Source organism: Colobus angolensis, unplaced genomic scaffold (genome assembly GCF_000951035.1).
Source record: "Colobus angolensis palliatus isolate OR3802 unplaced genomic scaffold, Cang.pa_1.0 Scaffold152, whole genome shotgun sequence".
Taxonomy (NCBI): Eukaryota; Metazoa; Chordata; class Mammalia; order Primates; family Cercopithecidae; genus Colobus; species Colobus angolensis.
Window position 1 is genome coordinate 1,229,103 of NW_012114622.1, and position 10,454 is coordinate 1,239,556.

Genomic DNA, 10,454 nt, shown 5'->3' on the forward strand with positions numbered 1-10,454 from the left:
GGTGCATGATCTTCCTTAGGATCTCTCATGAGGTGACACTCAAGATGTCAGCTGGGGCTGCAGTTGCTCTAAGACCTGATGGAGGCCGGAGGATCTACTTCTAAGGTGGCTCCCTCACGTGGCTGGCAAGCTGGTACTGGCTGTTGGTGGAGGTCTTAGTTTCTCTTCTTCTAGGCCTCTCCACAGAGCTGAGTCTTCTCCTGACATGGTGGCTGGCTTTCCCCAGAAGAAGCAATGCAAAACCCAAGGTAGAGGTGACCATGCATTTTTTTTTTTAATCTAGCATTGGCAGACACACATCACACACTGTAACTTCTGCAGTATTCTGTTAACCACACAGTTCATCCCAGATTCACAAAAGTATGAATACAAGGAGATGGAGATCATTGCAAGTCATATTAGGATACTGCAATAGGCATTCTGTTAGGCATCTTGGTCATGCCTACTACATTCTGAAATTTAAAAATATTTGATGCTTACTGCATAGTTATTAGTTTTCCAGCAGGCTTTTGACCACAGTAGCCTACTTAATCTTCAATTTATTTGCAGGTAGAAATAGATATGTATTTATAGTCACTCATGTATTCATTCATTTATTTATCCAAAAGTATTTGTTGGGTACCTACTTTATGCTAGACACTGTTTCTAGTCACCTGACAGATGGAGAAACTGAGGCATAGAAGTCTAGTGACTTGCCTAAGGTTTAGTGGCAGAAGATGGTAAGAACTCAGGTGATATGGTTTGACCTGGTGTTCCCACCCAAACCTCTTGTTGAATTATAATTTTCAGGATTGGGGAGAGGCCTGGTGGGAGGTGATTGGAACTTGGAGGTGGATTTCCCCCTTGTTCTTCTCATGATAGTGAGTTCTCCGTGAGATCTGGTTGATTAAAAGTATGTAGCACAGGCCGGGTGTGGGGGATCACACCTGTAATCCCAGCACTTTGGGAGGCCAAGGCAGGTGGATCATGAGGTCGAGATTGAGACCATCCTGGCCAACATGGTGAAACCCCGTCTGTACTAAAAATACAAAAATTAGCTGGGCATGGTGGCACACACCTGTAGTCCCAGCTACTCAGGAGTCTGAGGCAGGAGAATCGCTTGAACCCAGGAGGCAGAGGTTGCAGGGAGCTGAGATCACACCACTGCACTCCAGCCTGGCGACAGAGTAAGACTCCATCTCAAAAACAAAACAAAACAAAACAAAACAAAAAAAGTGTGTAGCACTTCCGCCTTTGCTCTCTCCTGCTCTGCCATGGTAAGACATGTCTACTTCCCCTAGTTCCCCTGAGGCACTGCCTAGTGGATCTGTGAGAAGTGGGTCACCATCCTTCAGACCGCAGAATTGTAGAACCACTGATGAATTTCACTGTGCTTTTGGAAAACCTGCAGGCACTCAACACCAGCCCATGAGAGCAGCTGTAGTGGCTGTACCCTGCAGAGCCACAGAGCCAGAGCTGTCCAAGGCTCTGGGAGCCTATCCCCTGCATCAGCGCACCCTTGATGTGAGACATGGAGTCATAGGAGATTATTTTGGAGCTTTAAGATTTAATGACTGCCCTGCTGGGTTTTGGACTTGCGTGGGGCCTGTAACCACTCTGTTTTAGCCAATTTCTTTATTTTGAAATGGGAGCATTTAACCAATGCCTGAACTCCCATTGTATCTTGGAAGTAACTAACTTGGTTTTGATTTTACAGGCTCATGGGCAGGAGAGACTTGCCTTGTCTCAGATGAGACTATGGACTTGGACTTTTGGGTTAATGCTGGAATGAGTTAAGACTTCGGTATGTACCCAGTAGTCATTCAGGAGCAAGTTGTTCAGTTTCCATGTAGTTGAGCGGTTTTGATTGAGTTCCTTAGTCCTGAGTTCTAGTTTGATTGCACTAAAAAGCCAAAATTGACAAATGGGATCTAATTAAACTAAAGAGCTTCTGCACAGCAAAAGAAACTACCAGCAGAGTGAACAGGCAACCTACAGAATGGGAGAAAATTTTTGCAATCTACTCGTCTGACAAAGGGCTAATATCCAGAATCTACAAAGAACTCAAACAAATATACAAGAAAAAAACAAACAACCCCATCAAAAAGTGGGGAAAGGATATGAACAGACATTTCTCAAAAGAAGACATTCATACAGCCAACAGACACATGAAAAAATGCTCATCATCACTCGCCATCAGAGAAATGCAAATCAAAACCACAATGAGATACCATCTCATACCAGTTAGAATGGCCATCACTAAAAAATCAGGAAACAACAGGTGTTGGAGAGGATGTGGAGAAATAGGAACACTTTTACACTGTTGGTGGGATTGTAAACTAGTTCAACCATTATGGAAAACAGTATGGCGATTCCTCAAGGATCTAGAACTAGATATACCGTATGACCCAGCCATCCCACTACTGGGTATATACCCAGAGGATTATAAATTATTCTACTACAAAGACACATGCACACGTATGTTTATTGCGGCACTATTCACAATAGCAAAGACTTGGAATCAACCCAAATGTCCATCTGTGACAGACTGGATTAAGAAAATGTGGCACATATACACCATGGAATACTATGCAGCCATAAAAAAGGATGAGTTTGCGTCCTTTGTAGGGACATGGATGCAGCTGGAAACCATCATTCTTAGCAAACTATCACAAGAAGAGAAAACCAAACACTGCATGTTCTCACTCATAGGTGGAAACTGAACAATGAGATCACTTGGACTTGGGAAGGGGAACATCACACACTGGGGCTTATCATGGGGAGGGGGGAGGGGGGAGGGATTGCATTGGGGAGGTATACCTGATATAAATGATGAATTGATGGGTGCTGACGAGTTGATGGGTGCAGCACACCAACATGGCACAAGTATACATATGTAACAAACCTGCACGTTATGCACATGTACCCTAGAACTTAAAGTATAATAAAAAAAAAAAAAATTAAAAAAAAAAAAAAAAGACTTCGGAGGACTGTTGGAAGGGCATGAGTGTGTTTTGAAATGTAAGAATGACATGAGATTTGGGAGGGGCAGAATGATATGGTTTGGCTCTTTGTCTCTACCCAAATCTCAAGTTGAATTATGATCTTCAGTGTTGGAGGAGGGGTCTGGTGGGAGGTAACTTAATCACTGTGATGGATTTCCCCCTTGCTGTTCTCATGATAGTAAGTTCTCACAAAAAATCTGGTAGTTTGAAAGTGTATGGCACTTCTCCCTTTGCTCTCTCTGTCTCTCCTTCTCTGCCATGGTAAGATGTGCTTGCTTCCCCTTTGCATTCCACCATGATTCTAAGTTTCCTGAGGCCTCCCAGCCACACTTCCTGTTCAGCCTGCAGAACTGTGAGTAAATTAAACCTCTTTTCTTCATAAATTTACTCAGTCTCTGGTAGTTCTTTATAGCAGTGTGAGAAGGGACTAATATACCAGGTGTCCAAACACTGTCATTGAGCATTTGAGCACCAGTTGTGTGCCAGGCTTTGGGGGCACAGAGGTGAATGGTATTACTGCCCTGAAATAATTTAGGGTCCAGTGGGGGATTTTTACTGGTAAGATACATATACACAGAGCTGGTAATTGTGATAAGTACCACAATACTATAGGAAATAGCCATGGAAGCTCCAAACATAGTCACTCCCAGCTGGGATGGTCAAGGATGGAGGCATGGGCTAAAAGACAAGTTAAGAAAAGGACTGAGAATTGACTTGACAGGATGAAAGTCTTTGCTGAGTTTGACAAGAGCGGGTCAACTAAAAATGGGGCCTCTCTGGTTGAAGTCAGACTGGGATGTGACTGGGTTCTGCTAGTGGCAGTGGGAAGGGGTAGCTGGAGCCAACTGAGTACTATCTGCTCTACACACACACACACACACACACACACACATACACACACCCCTCTTAACTCAGAGGTGGCCCTCAAGGCCACTTTCCAGTAATGTGACCAGTCCATGAATGGAGTCCTCCACAGAGCCCCTCTTGACTCAGCCACACTAGAGTTATACTGTGATATGGAAGGTGCTTTCTGAGCCTCACATTTTTCACGTTTAGGTTTCATGTGTGTGTATTCCAAGACAATTCACCCCCAAGGGTCAGAATGATGACGTGCCACTCCCTTGTTCTCAGTGCACTCAATGGACTTGTTGATGAAAACAGTTAAACTCTGTAAAATATTTGAAGAGATTTATTCTGAGTCAAATATGAGTGACCAATGGCCCACAACATAGCCCTGGAGATATCCTAAGAACACGTGTCCAGAGTGTTGAGTCACAGCCTAGTTTTACACATTTTACAGAGACACAAGACATCAATCAAATACATGTAAGATTTACATTGATTTGTTCTGGAATGGTGAGACACCTCAAAGTGTGAGGGGATTTCCAGGTCATAGGTAGACTTAAAATTTTTCTGATTGGCAATTGGTTGAAAGGGTTATTTTCAATAAAAAGGAATGTCTAGGTTAAGATAAGGGGTTGTAAAGACCAAGGTTTTATCATGCAGGTGAAGCCTCCAAGTAGCAGGCTTCAGAGAGAATAGATTCTAAATGTTTCTTATCAAACTTAAGGTCTGTGTTGATGTTAATGCTGGTTGGCTTTTCCTAAATTCCAAAAGGGAGGAGGGTATAATGAGGCATGTTTGACTCCCCCTTTCCCATCATGGCCTGAACAAGTTTTGCAGGTTAACTTTGGAATGCCCTTGGCTGAGAGGAGGGGTCCATTCAGATGGTTGGGGGGCCTTAGAATTCAGAATTTTTGATTTACAGGTTTTGATAAATGCACTTAAATTTTCCTATTACTGACATTATCTCATTTAGAGAGGCAGTGAGATGTGGTGGTAAAAGGCATAGCCTCTGGAGCCAGATTGCCTGAACTCAAACGCCAGATCTCCCACTTACACACTTTGGTTTTTTGTTTGTTTGTTTTTGTTTTCATTTTGTTTTATTTTGTTTGAGATTCTGTCCTCCAGGCTGGAGTGCAGTGGCACCATCTTGGCTCACTGTAGCCTTGCTTCCCAGGCTTAAGTGATTCTCTTGCCTCGGCCTCTTGAGTAGCTGGGACTACAGGCATGTACCACCATGCCCGCCTAATTTTTGTTTGTTTGTTTGTTTTGTTTTTGTAGCGATGGGGTTTCACCATGTTGCGAGGGCTCCACTTACACATTTTGAATTTATGGAAGCTCCTTAATTTCTCTGAGTCTCACTTTCCTCATCTATAATGTGGGGTTAATGATCTTACCATTACAATGAGTTTTGTCTTGAGCCTTAAGTGAATTCATATACATAACACCTTAGAACAGTTCCTGGCAGCTAGAAAACGCTCAAAATGTATTCATTACTATTTATTCTTAGATTATCTACATTCAGGTAGCAGATAACTAGCTCATCGGCTCCTTGAGGGCAAATGCAAGTTGTTTCCAAGATGTGTTACAAATTCCAGAGATACACTGTTAATTTAAGAGTAACTTTCCAGAGAATAGAAGGGTGAGTGGCTTCAGGCTGCAGTGGAGAGAAGAAACACTGTATCAAATGTACATTGAATATAAGTTGCTTCTCCGGAAATACTAAAATGAGAAAATGTGGATTTATAATTGAGGAAATGCAGTACATAAACGTTTAAGCACCTTGTCTTCACCTTTCCCAGCTGGGGCATATCTGCAGCTGGAGGCTCGGATAGGATGTCAGAGGGCCTTCCAGAGAATAGAAACATGATCCCACTATTTTGGGAGGTGAGAGAGTAGAAAAAAAATTTTTAGATACGATTTACATACAGTCAAATGCCCAAGTCTTATGTGTACAGCATAAGCCCATATTGAAAATCATACATGCTCCTTTTTCGATATTTTAAACAAGTCTGGGTCTGAATACAGCTGTATTGAAATCTGGAGTAAATGTGTCTACATGTAACATTTATTATGGGGAAAAAACACCTCTTACTCAATATCAAAACAGTTTCAGGGCTTAGAAGGAAAGATAGCTTATAGTTAACGAACAGCTTTTATGTGCCAGGTATTTTCCATATATAATATATAATATGTATAATATATAATATGTATATAGCCATGTAAATATAAAATATGTGTATATTATATAAATAATTATATATAATATATAATACGTATATATATTATATATTTGAGATGAAATATCACTCTGTCACCCAGGCTGGACTGCAGTGTCATGATCTTGGCTCACTGCAACCTCCACCTCCCAGGTTCAAGTGGTTCTCCTGCCTCAGTCTCCTGAGTAGCTGGGACTATAGGCCTGTGCCAGCATGCCCAACTAAGTTTTGTATTTTTAGTAGAGATGAGTTTCACCATGTTGGCTAGGCTGGTCTCAAACTCCTGACCTCATGATCTGCCTGCCTCGGCCTCCCAAAGTGCTGGGATTACAGGCCACTGCACCCAGCCCCATATATTTCTTTTTTCTTTCAAGACCTGCCACAACCCTGTAAGTTACTTATTAACACCTCCATTTTACAGATGAGAAAATCAATTTATATAATTTTCCCCAAAGTGACAGACTATTTTGTGGTTCCAAATTGAACCTAGAACCATCCTTCTTCAAATCATATGTTCTTTTTCTCTACTTTAATTACAATTTACTTAAATTAAACTCATTGCTTATCTTAGAGACAATCTAATTTCTTACAATATATTAAGAATAAATTGAGAATCTCCTTTCTGCCCAGAACTATACTAGGTTATAGAGAAGAAGACAACTGAGATAAAATTTGGGTGCCATTTTTTAATTGCTCAATTTGGAATGCGTTCTGATGAGATTAGCCAGAAAGGTAAGTCATGTTTGATTTGTCTAATCGTTTTTGGACTAAGCAGGAAGTATTTACAGAATAAAATGTCATGAAGAAGCATAGCAGAAACTAGCGACTGTTGATTTAGACATAGAAGGAAGGAGATAGAAAAGAGAAGAGAATAGAATAGAAGAGAGAATATTGTTTCCCAACGCTAGCCATACAAATTGGCAGAGTCCATATCTGCACAGATCCTGCAAATTGGCAGAGTCTATGTCTACCCAGATGGCATGGAAAATATATTTCTCACCCCCACTTCCACTGCTACTAAGAGGAATGACAAGGAGTGATTCCTTTGCAGCTGGAAGGCTATGGGGCCTTCATTGACCTATCTTATCAAATTTTGAATACTTCTAGAAGGGATGGATAAGTTTACCTATCTTATCCAATAACTGCTCAGGTACTAATTATTACATTAATTAATAGCAAAGGCATGTCAAGGCCATGGAGGAACGGGTCACAGAAGAGGGAGGGAGGCCAGTGAGATTGAACTTTGATCTTATCTTCTGGGACCTGAACTTGTAGTTTGATTTTCTAGAAAATACATCTCTCCTATGGCCACTCAGTTTTGATATTCAGGAATACATCCCTCACTACACACACACACACACACACACACACACACTCTCTCTCTCTCTCTCTCTCTCTCTCCAGGACAGCTTCCTTAATAAAATTGTTTATTTCTGTTAGCAGTTTTACAGAGGCACTTTACATTTGACTCTTCTTTGTATATGTATCTGGGAATCTAGGACTTCATGAATGAGGAGTCTTCTTGACTTAGCCCCATTCTAATTTTTGTTTTATGGAAAGCATATTTAAAAAAAAACAGTAGAAAAATGGAGAATTGGGTGCCTCAGTCTTATAGACAGCCAATCTCTTGGGGAGTGTTCAAAACTTGAGTATCCAGAACTTCAAGTGAGAGGAAGTGTGGACTGGGCAGATAGGACCCCATGTGAAAGCGAAGTCTTAGATACATGGCCCAATGTGCTGAAGAAGTTTCCTTTCTTTCATTCATTTGTTTTACCATTTAACAAATATTTGTGGACTGCCTACTTTATATCAGGCCTGTGTTAGGGATACAATGGTGAACAAGACAGCCTCTGCCCTCTCAGACCTCAGTCTTGTGAAGAATACAAGTAAATTATAGGAAAAGTACAGGGAAGGGGCATCCAATCCAGGCCTGTGGTTTATTTTTAAGTTAAATTCACCTTTTCAATTGCTCATTTCCATGCTCCCCATCTAACCCCAGTGCAGAGTAAAAATAATGTTAAAAAATCTGGGTAAAATCCCATACCGGCTCTTTTCTCTATCTTATCCAGGAACTGCTCGGACTTCCATAACGAATCAAAAAGGTGTCTGCCCCAGCAGTCAAGTGCTGTAGAAATGCAGCTTTCTGGGTGTTGTTTTCAAAACTATCATTATCAAAAAATAGTTAATTACTGTCTAGGAAATAAGGTAGGTAGAGTGGGTTGGATGGTGGTCCTCAAAATATGTCCAAGTGCTAATACCTAGAACTTGTGAAGATTATCTTAGTCAGAAAAAGAATCTCGTAGATTCTTAATTTAGGGCAATTAAATTAAGAATGACCATGAGATCATCCTGGACTTAGGGTGGGTCCTAATCCAGTGATTGGTGTTCTTATAAGACAAAGGAAAGGGACACTTGAAATGTAGTTACACAAGGGAGAAGGCCACGTGACGACAAAGGCAAAAAGTGGAGCCATGTGCCTACAGGCCAAGAAATGCCAAGGATTACCTGTAGTTGCCAGAAGCTAGGAGAGGCATGGAATGGATTTTCCCTCAAAGTTTTCAGAAGGAACTAATCCTGCCAACACCTTGATTTCAGACTTCTGGATTCCAGAACTATCAGAAAAGAAATTCCTGTTGTTTTAAGCCACCAAGTGTTTGTACTAGAACACTACTTAGAGGGGTTAATGAGATTTTGCTATTACTGCACTCCTTGAGTAGAAAGGAGGCCAAAAACTGGGATAAAGGGATTCTAATCCCTATGGAGAGTGATAGAGGGGATAAGGATCTATCCCAGACCATGAAAAGGAAGTCTATGTGGCTGCTTTTGTACCACATGATCCTATTCCTCCTAGATTTCAGCTACTGGATAACACTTGGACAACAGACCCAAGGAGACTTAGAAGAGTTAACAAGTAGGTCAAGCATACACAGAGTGCACTAGCAGAATCAAAGACAAACATAACCCCAAAATCTTTTTGAAATATTTTGAAATTTGATATTTCAAAAAAGAAATAAAATAGTGGTCATGACAAAAATCAGAAGTTTTCTTGAATTCTTTATATTTGTCGTATATGCATGAATATGAGTGCCCTAATATGAGGTCATTCCTTACTCTCCCACTGAGAAAGTCAAGAAGAAAGTTTTGTTTGCCAATGTGAGTGATAAACTTTTAGGTATGTATGTAGATGAAATAATTAAATGAATGCATATTGTATCTAATTCATTAAGTAGTTATATTTACATATTATAAATTATATATAAAATATATCAATTTAGAAGTATGTTTTTCTTTCTCATAGATCACAAAACACTCTTGTTCAGACTCTTAAAAAGTATCTCTGACATCAGGCCCTGCCCCTTGGCCACCTGGCGTGGGCGGTGCCACCCCTCCCCAGTGCCGCCCCGCACGCAGCTCCCTGGCTCCCTCAGACTTCGGTTGTGGCTGGAGCTGGAGTGGCGCAGGGCCTGAGACACTGCAGACCTGAGACCCCATAGCAGCTTGGAGGCGGTGAATAAAGTAGCCTCCAATAAAACTATATGGCAAAAAATGGGAAAGAAACAGATGGAAAGAATGAAAAACTTGAAGTAGCAGAGCCTGTATAATTTGTGATGGAAAAAGTACTAGATCTAGATCAACGTGTAGTGAATGGGAAAGTGGAATATTTTCTGAAGTGGAAGATATTTACAGATGCTGACAATACTTGGGAACCTGAAGAAAATTTACATTGTGTAGAGTTGATTGAAGCATTTCTTAATTCTCAAAAAGCTGGCAAAGGAAAAGATGGTACAAAAAGAAAATCTTTATCTGACAGTGAATCTGATGACAGCAAATCAAAGAAGAAAAGAGACACTGCTGACAAACAAAGAGGATTTGCCAGAGGTCCTGATCCTGAAAGAATAATTGGTGCCACAGACGGCAGTGGGGAATTGATGTTTCTCATGAAATGGAAAGATTCAGATGAGGCAGACTCGGTGCTGGCCTCAAGAGAGGCGAATATGAAATGTCCTCAAATTGTAGGTGCTTTTTATGAAGAGAGACTAACTTGACAAGCTTGTCCAGAAGATGAAGCTCAATAATTGTTCACATTTTTATGTATATATATGTGTGTGTCTATGTATATACATATATGGATTCTCATAGGTGTGTGTGTATATATATATGTGTATATATATGTGTGTATGTGTATATATATACACACACACATAAATATATATATATAATTTGGGTCTTGGTTTTTTATTTACTAGTGTGACAAAATAACTACATTCTAATGGAAATCCAGTTTGATATGTTCATTTTGAAAGTAGCATTGAAAGAGTTGTTGGTTTTTTGTTTTTTGTTTTTTTTCATCCATAGCACTGGTTACTTTGAACAAATAAATAAAAGCTTCCTGTAGTTGCTTCCTTTA

The 10,454-nt window shown here is 40.5% G+C and overlaps 1 pseudogene; it reads left to right on the plus strand.

Annotated features, from left to right (window-relative positions):
* Window positions 1-9,654: 9,654 nt before the first annotated feature.
* On the plus strand, window positions 9,655-10,092 carry LOC105507712 (annotated as a pseudogene).
* Window positions 10,093-10,454: the final 362 nt, after the last annotated feature.